Source organism: Leptonotus elevatus, chromosome 14 (assembly GCF_054856555.1).
Source record: "Leptonotus elevatus isolate MCC_2025b chromosome 14, RoL_Lele_1.0, whole genome shotgun sequence".
Lineage (NCBI taxonomy): Eukaryota > Metazoa > Chordata > Actinopteri > Syngnathiformes > Syngnathidae > Leptonotus > Leptonotus elevatus.
In genome coordinates this window covers 21,990,652-22,005,201 of record NC_141252.1, presented here as the reverse complement: position 1 = coordinate 22,005,201, position 14,550 = coordinate 21,990,652, and the positions used below count along the sequence as shown (strand labels likewise).

General features: G+C 43.0%; 1 pseudogene; it reads right to left on the bottom strand.

Moving 5' to 3' along the window:
• Positions 1-14,550, bottom strand: part of LOC147163309 (uncharacterized) — a 134,176-nt pseudogene that overhangs the window by 1,980 nt on the left and 117,646 nt on the right.

The following is a 14,550-nucleotide window of genomic DNA, read 5'->3' as shown; positions in this document are numbered from 1 at the left end:
TACATTAAATGTCAGTGACTCATGTACATTGATATTTTGGAAATATGAAGATATCTTAAAGTTTTTTTTTTGTTTGTTTTTTACATGAATCTGTATGGCATCCTCACATATAATAAAGTTTTTTATTTTATTTTTTGAAGCAACAGGCGTTGACTGATAAAGTTTACCACCAATGACTTGTTTGCACTTTTTTCTTCCTTCAGAACGACTGGAATTGTAAGCGCATTGCTGCCTCCTAGTGGTGGGAAGGTATCATAGAGTTATAAATGGCGGCTGATGACCATGTCCAGATTCCGGCTCAATCCCGTACGCCCTATTATGCTGCTTTATTGGTGAATCGTGCAATCTGGCGATCCTATTGTGCAGTTATTTATTTACTTGTCTTTGTCAATACACATTATTCAAAGTATTTATTTCAATAGTCCAATTTTGGTCTAAAGAGAGTTGAAATGAGAACTTGATTTAGACATCTACATCAAGTCTAAATATAAACTACACTGTAGATTTATCAGTGACTGTTTAAAACGTTTTAATCCAACATTTTGCCATCATTTTTACAACGTACAGTTATTTTTTTTTAATTTAATATTTACTTGATTAATTGTGTCGTCTAGATTCGGGCCAATTATTGACGGGCTCATTTCGGTCTAAACTTAGACGAGACGTCTAATAGACGTCTATGGCTCACTGAGAAGGCTAACCACCATTATGTACAAAGAATTTTTGTGTAAACAAAATATAAAAAAAGATTTAAAAAAAAGATGTATATTGAAACCCTCATTGGACATGTCGAGTCATGGAAGGCTGTGATTGTTTGGGAGCATCGCCAATAAAAGCAAGCAGGACGAGTTGCGATAATACCGCCTCAGAGCGCACAGTGGCAGATTTAAAAAAGAAAGAAAAATAAAGGAAAACATAATAATAATAATAATTTGTTCTGATCCAAAGGGTGAGAAAAAGAAAATTATTTAACCAATTTTGCACTAGGGAAATTGTCTCCAAAAATTAGGCGATCAATAGGCCGCTCTATAATTATTATTTAGTAGTATTTATTAATATTCCCAATGTGTTGCTTATAGATCTATATCCAACATCACGGCTGTGTGGATCGCATTGTGAACGTTTGACAGACTTTATTGACGTGCATGTTTCTTTTATTTATTTATTTATTTATTTATTTGCATGGCAAAAGCCTATAATTATATCAAGCTCCATAGGAAAAATTCTTGTACCAGACTGTATTTTTCTAGCAATTTTTTTCCCTTATTGTCTTGTGTCAATATAGTTTTATGGTGCGTATTACTGCGCTGCGCGATGATGTAATGCGTGCAGTATGTGTCCACATTATTGTCATTAATATGATTTGTTGCATGAGGCTTTTTCAAGATAGGTGATGAAGGAGAGAAGACGGGCGTTTAAAATGTTTAAGTTCATTTGGAAGTTGTCTGCCCCACTGCATGCTTGTGACATCGGAGCAAGTCTGGAGCAAAACAAACATTAATGTGACCCAACGTCCAGCATACATGGTGTTTGAGGAATTGAAATGCACTACAAAGATGTTTGTGTCACTGTTTTCCAATGTCTTCAGAATGTGTGGATTGTGTACGGTAGGTACAGACTTGACGTGGCGACGCATAAAGTTTCACGTTCAGTTTGTTTTCTATAAATACCACCTTTTGGCGCAGAAATGTTTGATTGTAGAGTTTTGGCCTCATTTTGATTGTACACAAGCTTTATAAGTGAGACCCCAAATCTCACGTCACAGGACGCTGTCAGAGGTAAGTCAGTGCTAATTGTACACTAGGGTTACCACCTTGGATTTGTGGAAAAAAAGGGACACCTGACCAAGTTCGGGCATTCAACAGTCAAGCCCAAAATTACTCATACCCCTGGCAAATTTTTAATATGTGGATATTTTAGCATGACAAAATCCCAAAACACACAGCAAAAGTAGTTAAGAAATGGTTCACGGATGAAAATATTAACATTTTGCAGTGGCCCAGAAAGTCCAGACTTGAGTTCAGTTGAATATCTGTGGTGATGACAAGAAGATCTAAAGATAAATGGGCAAAAATTCAGCCAAGTCATGCAAAAAGCTGATCAGCAAATACAGGATGCACTTTATTTGCTGTAATAGCCAATAAAGGCTTTTTTATTTATTTTTGAGAAGAAAGATCTGAATAATTTTGGACCTGCCACTTTTTGTTCAAATGTATATAAAAGCTGAGAATGTTTTTTTCACAGTCAGAGAGAGAGCGAGAGAGAGAGAGATAGACTGTAATACAATGTATGCCCGTCATTACAAAACAAAAGTGTAAAGTTCATTATTTAGCTAGTCACACACACGGTAAACTACAATCAAAACATAGCCTACACTCTAAAAAACAATAAGATACAAACACGATGTGGCAACGTGTATTGTACTTTTCTAGAAAAACCTCACCCACATTTACATATGTATGGTTCTATAAAAAGCCACCATGTGATACAAGTGTCGATATATATACCTTCTTGGTACATTTTTTTGTTCAAATTGATGAAGAAATCTTTGAAATGCTATATTCCCACAAACAAAGGGGGCTGTTAGACATTGCAAAGGAGACGTGGGAGGAACAACCCTGTCCCCACCACACCATGATTGGACATGTAGGAGCCATGAGGGACAGAATGGCTGCGGTGATGCGAACACATGGGGAAAGCCCAAAGGGGAACAGAGCGGGACGTATAATAGGACAGCCCATTCCAGGGACTTCAAACCGGGAGATAGGGTACTAGTGTTGGTCCTCACTGTAGAATGCAAATTTCTAGCTACATGGCAAGGCCCCTTCGTGGTGATTGAGAAAGTGGGGGATGTCAACTATAAGGTGCGGCAACCCGGAAAGAGGAAAGGTGAGCAAATCTATCATGTTAACCTCTGAAAAAAATTACATGTACGAGAGGCATTGTTCACTTGTCTTCCCCCCAGAGTTGAAGCCACACCTGCTCGGGACCAAGTGCAGTTTTGCCCAGACCTTGATCCCCACCAACTCCAGCAGGCTAAGGAGTAAGTGGATAGGTGTCTGGGGGTTTGGGGGTCTGGGGGCAGCTGGGGCTGGGTTGTGGTGGGTGGCGGGTGTGGGTGGGGGGGCGGGGGTCATGGGGGGAGCGGGGGCTGTGGGCCGGTGGGGTGCCTGGCGGGCCTGCCGTGCCCCATTCTGCTGCGTTGGGCTGGGGGTGCGGGCTGTGTTGGGGTGGGGGGGGGGGCGCTCCTGGCTCCTGGCTCCTGGCTCCTGGCTCCTGGCTCCTAGGTTTGCTCTCCGGCCGGTAGCCCGGGGGTTGTGCCTTGGCGCTGCCGTGGCCTGGGGGGTTGCGCTTGCTCTGTCCCTGCTGGTCGACGGCTCCCCTCTTTGGTGGAGATTTTCATGCATGCCAGATCCACCACACCAGCATCTATCGAAATTCAAACACGATCTGCTTTTTCCTCTGGTCGTTGAATCGGTGGAAGCTGATGTCTGTGGATCTCACTCTGCTTCATCTATCCTTCCTTCCTTTCCTCAGTCTCTCCTTTAGTCCCTTGAGGTCTCACTAATTTGTTGGAATTTAGATGTTTCTGGGGTTGGTGAAAGACTCTGGTTGGTAACCCGGTGGGTAGTAGCTGATGTCTGGTCGGTGCTGGATTTCACTTTCCTTTATTTTCTTTGATCCTTCCTCGGGTCTCCTGACAACCTCACGACTCTGGCTGGATTCTGAAGCATTCGGTTTAGGTGAACGGTATGGGATTTTTAATAGGTTTTAGGTGAATTAATGAGTACACACTCACACGCATGCATACATGCACACACGCACATGCACATACGTACATTGAAAATTAAAAATTAAAACAATTTAAAAAAGAGAGAGAGCAATGATGATGACATGTCGAATCGGTAAAATTACCGAATGAACAATACTGAGCTCTCTCAGGAAAAAAAAAAAAAGAGTTAGTGGATGGGAACCAGGATGCCTTCTCGTTCGTTCCAGGCTGCACCCACCTGGTAGAACACTTGATACGCACCCAACCGGGAAAAATGGTAAACCAGAAGCTGTACCAAATATCAGAGGCCCGCAAAAAGACAGTTGAGGAGGAGGTAAAGAAAATGCTGGACTTGGAGGTGATAGAGTCGTCTAAGAGTGCCTGGGCGAGCCCCATAGTACTGAAAGACAAACCCGACAACACAGTACATTTCTTTACTGACTTCCGGAAAGTTAATGAAGTATCGGAGTTTGACGCCTATCCCATGCCTCGGGTTGATGAACTGATTGAAAGCTTGGGAAATGCACGATTCATAACCACTCTTGAGCTCACCAAAGGATATTGGCAGGTTCCATTGTCTGCAGAGTCAAAGGAGAAGACGGCCTTTGCCACTCCGGGAGGTTTGTGGCAGTACCACATGATGCCCTTTGGTCTGTTTGGAGCTCCAGCCACCTTCCAGCGCTTGATGGATCAGGTCCTGCAACCACATCGCGCCTACGCTGCAGCTTATATAGATGATGTGGTCTTTCTGAGTACAGACTGGGAAAGCCACCAACCACAAGTTCAGAAGGTTCTAGAATCCCTCAGACAAGCCGGTCTAACAGCTAACCCCAAGAAATGTAAACTGGCGTTCAGCGAGATGGACTATCTGAGGTACACTATCGGGCGTGGGCTCGTAAATCCCCAGGAGGCCAAACTTGCACACATACACATTCGGAGATGGCCAAAGCCAGTAACCAAGAAGCAAGTGAGATATTTTCTGGGGTTGGCCAATTACTATTGACATTTCATTCCTAACTTTGCTGTGTTAGCTGCACCTCTCACAGAATTGACGACAAAGAGACACAATCGGTTGATCAAGTGGAATCCGATGGCTGAAGTGGCATTTGGCAACCTGAAGAGAACCCTGTGTTCAACACCTGTGCTGACTGCCCCAGACTTCAGCAAGGAATTCGTTGTCCAGGCGGATGCTTCTGAGGTGGGTCTGGGTGCTGTGCTCGCCCAGGTCAATGGAGGTGAGGAACATCCCATTCTCTACTTAAGTTGAAAGTTTCTACAGAGAGAGAAAAACTATGCAATAGTAGAAAAGGTTTGCCTAGCCATTAAATGGGCTCTGGAAACTCTCAGGTACTACCTGCTGGAAAAGAGGTTCACGCTAGTGATTGATCATTCCCCTTTGCAGTGGATAGCGAAAAAATGGGAAACAAATAGCTGGGTGACAAGATGGGTTTAAGCCTGCAGCCGTTTAACTCTTCTGTTGTGAACAGGTCAGGAACCCAACATGGAAAAGCAGATGGATTGTCCCGCCGTGATGTCTTTTGGTCATCTACCATCCTGCCGAGGACGTCAGGCACAGAGGGAAGGATATGTGGCATCCCGACCCCAACAGGTGCGATCACTTAGGCCCCTTGATTAAAGCAGGCCTGGCTGATTGGAAAGGGAAGAGAACAAAGGAGCAGAGGTGGTGGTGGAGAAGGACTGGAAGGACTTAACTCTTTGACTGCCAACCATTTTCAGAAAAGAGAACATGTGGGTGCCAGCTGATTTAAAGCATTTTGACTGATCTTTCAAGGTCCACAGAAAGTTTTGTGTTTGGACTATGGAAACACAGATACTACCAAATGAAAGATTGAACTCTCATCTTTCATCAGAAAAAAAAGTTTGTTTCTACCTTATCATATAATCAACAATACAAAATAGGTTGGTTTCACCCAAATGCTCTGTTTTGGACCAAAATACGTAGAAATCAAGCTTTTTGTGAAACAATATTATTTCATGCACTCTAGTGAATTTGACACCTTTTTTCCCCCATGAATGATGCCACAAACACCTAAACAGTGCTTTACTTCTGTAAAACACTACCACCAACAATGAAAACGTGTTTTTTGATAGCAAAATAAGTTTATTTACTTTCAACAGTGTAACAATTTGACAAAACAATTTGGCAAACTATTTACAAATATGTGCAACTGTGCATGTGTGGTACTGTTTACAATTGTGTGGATGTTTCAACTACACAGTTTTTCTTTTTGTGTGGTTTATTGTGTAACACTCCCCTGCGTGCAAGGGGACGCAGCAGGATTTGCACCGCAGATTGGTTTCACTGCGATTGCCCCTTCGCGTACAGACCCTACACTTTCTTGCCGGCCTTTTTTTCCGGGGAGAAGCAGGTATGTACTGCAGTGTGTGTTTGGTCATGTTGTCATCAAGTCTACTCTCAGGTTCATGATACGGTGACTTGGTGTTACGTCTGGCTTCCTCATGTCCTTCAGTTCCTATACCGATTGGTAAGAGATGTTCTGATCCATCTTATCCACTCCATTCATGGTGGCATCGTAGTCCAGAACCAGTGTCTTCTCCTTGATCAGACTGTACCCACTCCTCCGATGAATATGCATTGGACTCGTGGTACTCTTCATCGTCCGATTGAACGTCCGCCTGTTCTGAAGTGCTCGGTTGTGCACCATGTTTTCCGGCGTTAGCATCGCTAGACGGTGAGGCTTTACGATGTGATCGAAGCCGCCGCGTCAACGCTTCCAACTTCGGCGTCAACCTCTGAGTCACCATCATCATCATCAATGTGCTCTTTAGCATTGGTCGATGCTTTTCGTCTTTGAAAAAATGCTCAAGCGTGAGCTGCTTGCAACCGGTCGCCATTTTCGCTTCCTCAGCCATTCTCCCCTCAACACTCGAGCTCCACCTCACGTCTTCTACTACTGACTCCTACCCGATCTTGTCCAAAGAGAGTCATCGCTGCCATCGAGTGCCCATAAATAGTCATTATACTAACTCGATCTGCTTGATACTTTGAGCACAGCTGGCCAAGGCTTTCCTCCACCCGTTTCCATTAAAAAACATAGTTAACTTCTTTTAACGTTTTTGGCGGCACTCATTTGGATTTTACTAAACGTTATTAAACGTTTTTGGCGGTCAAAGAGTTAAATGCTGAAACCCACCCAACGTGAAGAAAAATTGTGTCTTTTTAAGTTACAAAGACGACCTTAGTTTGGAAACCGTTTTTGCCAGCCTGAGTTGACGCCTTGTGATGAACTTTTGTGTTTTTTTTAAGCCATCTTCTCATATGAGAAAAACATTGATTTTGTTTAAACGTTCAACATTGGTCGACTCCTCCTGTCCTGGTAGCTCTGTGGCCGTAATGTATCCTGGAGACGAAAAGTGGGTGTATGTTCCCGTTAACAAATGTTATTTACGAGAAAACTAATCCAAGCGAGTAGTTGTCTATGTGTATGTGTACAGGTATGAATTCTCCTTGATTGGGGATCCAAGTACAACGAGATGATGTATGCTGGCCGGAGACATGGTGGTGCCGGACGATGAGGCATTGGAGGCCTTGCAGGTGGTGTGCTCCTGATGGGGATGATCGTCCTTTGCTGGGAGCGATTCAGACGGCCACCATTGGTCGAACGCTGGAGCACGTGTGGTGGTTTCGGTTGCGGTGGAGAAACGCCGCTGACAACCGCACCCAGGACGACTTTACTTGTCCAGGCGGGCAAGCCTGCCTGATTGCCAACGTAAGCAGTGATTGTCCGCTCCAGGTGTGTCGGAGGAGCTTCCGTGGCCGGGAAATTCCTGTGATAGCCGCAGGGTGCCAACTGACGGTGGATGCCACGTGTTCTTTATGTGAGTATGATACGGAAAAAAGGAATTGCACCGGGAAGAGCAATGGCACTGACTGGACAATCACCTAAGTCACAACCCACGTCGTTCCTATCGTGCCTACCTGTATGAAGATGGCACATGGACTGATTCGAACTGAGGTACGTTGGACAATCAAGTTCCCTATTTTACCAGAGTGTCATCGTGCTCGACGGGCGTGGTATGACACCCTTCTGGGGGGGACGGGAACGTTGCTGGGATTCGCCAACCTGATTGACAATCAGATTACTACAAGCAAGCTGCACTACACTGGACAATACACACATGATGCATTAGTAAAAGTGGCACGGTGGATGCCAACTGCGGTGCAAGGTCAAGCACAGAATGTATTAATTTGGGAAAAACAAGTGCAGTTTCAAGAAAGAGTAAACAACTGATGAGGTATTGCAAAATATGACTGATTGGATGAATTGGACTCCGTGTTCATAGCAATACATACATGCCAAAGTACAAAGAAATCAATTTAAAGCAATTGTAATGACAAATAATTCCGAAAGTACCATTCTCTGGCTGCCTCTAGGATGTCTACCTGTGGACATGGAACAATCATACTTATCGGTTAACCAATTTCACTGATGCCACAGCTCTCACCTTGATCCAGTGGGAGGTGTTGCATGACAACTGTTTGGGTATCTCCTTGGAGAAGTACAGTTGCGCACTGAGCGACTCTAAGGTGCTAAAACAGATGGTGAAAGACCACCGTCATAACATTACTAAATTACAGATAATGACAGTGGTAGCCGGGAACAGGTACTTGCAGTGGCAAAAACGGTGGAACAATCATCAGCGTCGCACTGGTATGATATATTCACAGGATTATCACCCTTTGCACGGAAAGTAACGACTCCTCCATTGATTGTACTTATTGCGGTATTATGTGCGATATCTTTACTCAATGTATGTACTTGCTTCTATGTAAAACAGGTAAAACGTGCCATGGATGACAAACTAACTAGAACACTTTTGGAATAAGGGGACGATATTTTGTAATAACATGTATGGATTATATCTATGGGAAACAATCACTTTCCATACTGGTCGATTATGGGAGGGTCATCAAACGACAAAACTATAACAGGGGTATGGGTCTATAATAAACACATTTTTGATTTGGACAAATGTGCAAGGTCCAATGCGTTTTCTGTAAATATTTTGAGGTTTCATGAGTCCAGGGGGTGGAATGAAGGAAAAAAAAACATGGTTTGATATGTCCTCATGTAACCTCTTATATAAGGATATGTTGTTGTCCTGAACTGTTGTACAAATCCAGGTGCCCAACAATTTGTAAATAAAGGGCGGGATCAGCCTGGGAACTCTTCCTTGTTTATACTACAGCCTTCCCTGCTTCGCAAACATGTTTTCGAGAGTGTCTGGGAGAGGGCTTGGACAGCCCGGTTTCTCACGCTCACAACTTTTTGCTAACGAATAAAAGACGGAGCGGCACACGGTCCGGACGGAGTCAGCTGTGGAACACGTACGATTGCCCAGCCGTTGTTGCAGCTCGCTTCACCCGGACCGTAGGCTCCCCGGTCTAGTGTCAAGGTAAGCGCTGATGATGATCATATTGTGCTGCTTAACGTTGTAGTGTATTGATTGCTGTTTGCGGGGAATAAAAGGTACAATAATTCTAGCAAAGCAAGTGGTGATTATTGCTGTTTGCGGGGAATAAAAGGTACAATAATTCTAGAAAATCGATTGTGATTGTTGCTGTTTGCGGGGAATGAAAGGTATAATCATTCTAGCACAGCGCAAGTGTTGATTACTGTTTGCGGGGAATAAAACGTACAATAATTCTAGCAAAGCAAGTTGTGATTATTGCTGTTTGCTGGGAATAAAGGGTACAATAATTCTAGCAAATCGAGTTGTGATTGTTGCTGTTTGCGGGGAATGAAAGGTATAATCATTCTAGCACAGTATAAATGTTGATTGCTGTTTGCGGGAAATAAAAGACACAGTTGTTCTAGCAAAGCATATCAAGTCTCTGTGTATTCATTGTTGCCGCCGACCACTCACGATCCTGCATAAAAATATAAAGGTGAAGTAGTGTTTTCCACAAAACACCATCTCTTAAAATTAAAAGCAGATATTTGCCTCCTACAAGAAGCCCACCTACAAAAATCTGAAGAAAAATTACTTATTGATAAGAATTTTAGCCAAGCGTACTCTGCCCCTTATAACAGTAGACAAAGAGGAGTCTGTATACTCATACATAAGAATGTATTCTTTACTCTAAATACAATAACAGACCCAGAGGGCCGATACATTGTTATTCAGGTGATGATATTTAATAAAATATATACATTTGGTAATTTATATGCCCCTAATAATGATGATCCGGCCTTTTTCCATGAATTTTTCTCTCAGCTGTTTGAATTAACAGCGAACTCTACTATTATTATTGGAGGAGACTTTAACACAATCTTAAATCCATTAATAGATCGTTCTAATAATACAACATGTATAAGGCGATTACAATCTACTAAAGTAATAGAGGAATATATGGATGATTTTGGCCTCGTCGACAGCTGGAGACTTAAAAACCCAAATAAGAAGGAATATACCTTATTTTCCGCTGTCTACCAGTCTTTTTCAAGAATTGTTTTTTTTCTTACAAATAACTCTATTGCTGATAAAACTGTTACAAAAATACATCCTATTATTATTAGCGACCATGCACCAGTCTCCCTTTCCCTACAAGTTGATTATACCTTTAAACTACCCCCGACATGGCGTTTTAACATCTCACTGCTAAACGACGCAGAGTTTGACAAAATTATAAGAAAAGAGTGGACAGACTTTTTGGAAATAAATTAATCTCCAGATTTATCTCCAATTCTTCTCTGGGAAGCTGGGAAAGCGGTAATTAGAGGCAAAATTATATCATATTCATCTTATAAAAAGAATCAGGATCAAAAATTTGAAAAAGACTTGGAAGATAAAATTAAACAACTGAAAATTCATGGAACCCTGCAAGCCAGGACCCATTCTACTCATTTCCTATAGGTAATTTAAAATACTTAGGCATAAAAATCTCACCTAAATTAACTGATTTAATTCATTTAAACTTTACTCCACTTCTGGATAGCATTTACAGTGACTTGGAGCGCTGGAATAATCTTCCCATTTCTCGAATAGGACGAATAGCCAAGTTTTACCCAAAATAAATGATTTTTTCTCAATGATTCCATTCAAACCTACGTCTAGTCCAGTCGTTGGACTCGGCCGTTACAAAATTTTACTGGAATAAAAAAAAGCAAAGCTGAGTCTATCTACTCTTCAGAAAAGTAAATCCAAAGGAGGTCTAGAGGCACCACATTTTATGCACTATATAGCTAACCAGCTACAATATATCATTCTATGGGTACAACCCAACAGAGACACTAACTGATGGCTGGAACTAGAACAGTAGGATTGTAATAACCTCAGACTTTCAGATTTACTCTTTGTTACAACATCAATTAAGCGACACAATTGTTTTAAAAAAAACAATGATTTCCGCCACCCTGACCGCCTGGGGGAAGGCAATAGAAATTACAAAAGCCCAATTGGAACCCTGCGGGCTTTCTCCCATATAGCATAACCCCGACTTTCAACTTAACAACCAATTTGTTTTATTTAGGTGTGTGGGAACAGAAAGGAATTACACATCTCTACCATCTTTTCTCAGATAATATGTTTATATCATATACATCCTTGCTCCAAAAATACAAAATAAAAAACTTACATTTTTTACATTATCTGCAAGTTAAAAATATGTTTAAAAAACTCATTCCAATGCTCCAACCACCAGTTTTAGCTAAATATATTACAAAGCTTCCTCCGACAACAACAAAAAAACTCTCAAAAATATATGTTACTTTCGTATACTGATAAAATGTATTTACCCATCTCGAAATAAGAGACAGACTTGTCTAAAGCTCCGGAATCTGACTTTTGGATTAAAGTTTGTGAAAACGTATTTAAAATGACAAAACACAAATTTACAACTTATCCAATATAAAATTATTCATAGAACATATATTACTCAATATATGATGAAGAAAATGGGACTCTCAGACTCCGACATTTGTCTCCAGTGTTTACAAAACACTACAGACACTTATTTTCATGCTTTATGGTTATGCACTCCGGTTATGTATTTCTGGACTAAAGTCTTAGAAAAACTTTCCGCTATCTTGGACTGTAGGATACCTTTATCTCCAAACTTGTGTTTGCTAGGTGACCTAACAACAACTGACTTACCACGTAAACAATTTCAATCTACACTTGTAGCCCTTACTATCGCAAAAAAAACAATTATTGTTAAAAATAAACAAACTCAAACAAATATCGACCAATGGTCTAACCTCCTCATAAATCACATTTTAATGGAAAAAAATATCTGCCTGGAATAAAAACCAAATATCAAAATGTATACAAACATGGTATACGTATATAGAATCTTTTAATCTAAATCTGGTTACTTAATTCTGCCTGTTAGCGAGAGCCACCACATCGCGATAACTTGTATTGCTGTTTCTGTAATTGGCAATTTGTAACTAATGGTTGTGTTTTTATAGTCAGGAACCCAGTTACTGCCAGCAGGATTGAGCAGACTACATCAAATGACACCTTACAGTCACCAACTCCTCATTCCAATGGGCACTAAGGGTTAATATTCGGAATCACTGCATGCCAGTGGTTTAACTTTATAGGTGCTGTCCCCCCTGGCTGAGCGTGAGCGGCTCTGCACCTCTGTTGGCTGCTGGGTGGCAGCTGCGTCTTGGCCGTTCCCTGGTTCTCTTGGGGGGGTGCTGCGTTGCGGTGCTCTTCCTGGTGTCCGGGGCAGCGCCGCCCCGGCGCGGTCTGTTGCTCCATGCCCGGCGAGGCGGTTTGGGACGAGTGGGCCTCCGGGGTGCCCTGTGGTTCCCTCTACCCTCTCCCTTCCTCCCTCTTGCCGCCTCTCCCTCCTCGCCTCTCCCCGCCTGTCCTCCATCTCCCTGTCCCTTCTCCCTCGTCACCCTTCTTTCCCGTCTCTCTGCTACCCCTTGCCCTTTTTGTCGTCTCCTCCCCCAGTCCCGTCCCTCTCCCCTTGTCCGCCTTCCTCCCCCTCCCCTGGGCCGGGGGCACCATCCATGGCCCGGGTCTCGGGGCTCCGGAGGCCGAGCGGGCGGGTGGGGGTGTTGTGCCTGCCCCGCTCCAGTGAGCCTCTTGGCACCTTGGGCGGGCCCCAGTATCCGGGATGCGAGCCCTATCGCCCCGCCAGGCTGTTCCCTTATGCCCGTTGGGGGGTTGGGTGGGGTGGGTGTGCCTGTGGTGGGCGGGTGCGCCTCTGCCCCCGCCCGTTTGAGAGAGACCCTGCTGGTCGCTTCTCTTAATTCACTGCACTAGTTTTGTACAATACACTTTGTTAATAGACACATAGGGTACATAACACAGTTTTTTGGGGGGTGGGGTAGGGTGGAGACACTACTTCGCCCTACAACTCCCCTCCAATTTTAATGCACCCCACAACTGGGGGAGCGGTTGTGTCGGGATGGGGAGCTATCGGTTGGGGCAGACCGCAGTATTAAGCAGTGCTGCTGTCCCCCATCTGTATCCCTGCCGCCCCACCATGCCACCACGCCCCCCACGCCCTTATTTTTTGGTTTATGCACCACATACACGTCTGGGGAGCAGGTGGATCTGAGCGGGGGGATATAATTTCCCTCTGCCCCATCTCACCTGCTCCCAATTTTAATGCACCACACACACACACACTTGTATATACTTTGGGTGGAGTCACATCCACGGTGTTGGGGTGGAATTCGCCAGTCGGCGAGCTGGCAAACTCAGTAACATGGTTAGCTTTCACTAGGTACGCTGGCGTGATGACCGGGGCCTTCCCCCGCTGGGCCTGACATAGACATAACAGCATGACGTGAAACATTCAGTTGTGCGTAAGTTCACTTGTATGTGATGAATTTCTTATGTGAAATGTGTAAGATTTCTTCATGTGAGGGCAGTTCCGATTGTGACCACTTGGAGGCACTCTGGTCACGTGTAACCTTCTAGAAGGCTGGAATGTACTGACCAGGATTCCAACTGACCTTTTGGCCCATGTTGTTTTTTGACTTTGATAAGAGTTTGCAGACTACCAGTCTGCCCAACACTCAGATGTTAGCAGGGGTGAAGATGATGCTTTCCAATAAAATACTTTGATACCATAAACTCATGGTTCTGGCTGGTGACAAACAAACATTCGCATCCTGGTGAGATAGCCTGTGGTTGACTTCAAAAGAGGGTAATCTGGATTGGTTTAGGCGAAAAGGGGGGAGAGACGAAAAGGGCTCGCCCAACCAAGGTTGACTGAACGCACATTTCCAAAAGGGAAATGTTAGGTAAAGGAAGAGAAAAAAAAATGATGGTGACTGGTCTAATTGTTACACTACAATATTATTTGAAACCTGCATGTGTGTGCATGTCTGTTTCATGGAATATTGATATAAATATGAATCAAAGGTAATGGCCTACTACCGTAAAGTCAAAACATTTATTATAACCTAATACTTAAGAACCTCATAACAAGTTAACTACAGTAGCACATTTTACTTTTTTCTTTAAAGATGTTAAATGCATTAACAAAGCAATAAATGACTGAAGAAAAATAAGTGCAAAACTTTTCTTTATATGTTCAGAATTAAGTTAATACATATACACGTGCAAAAGAGGTAGTATAAATGTCAGGATCTAAGTGTCTGTCTGCTCCTCTTAACAGACAGGGTTCGGGCCCTGTTCAAGATTTGTGTAGTATTAAAAAAAGTAAAACACAAATCAAGTCAAGTTTATTTCTATAGCCCTTAATCACAAAATAATCTCAAAAGGCTTCCATGCCCACAGTTAACAAATGCTGTATGACATCC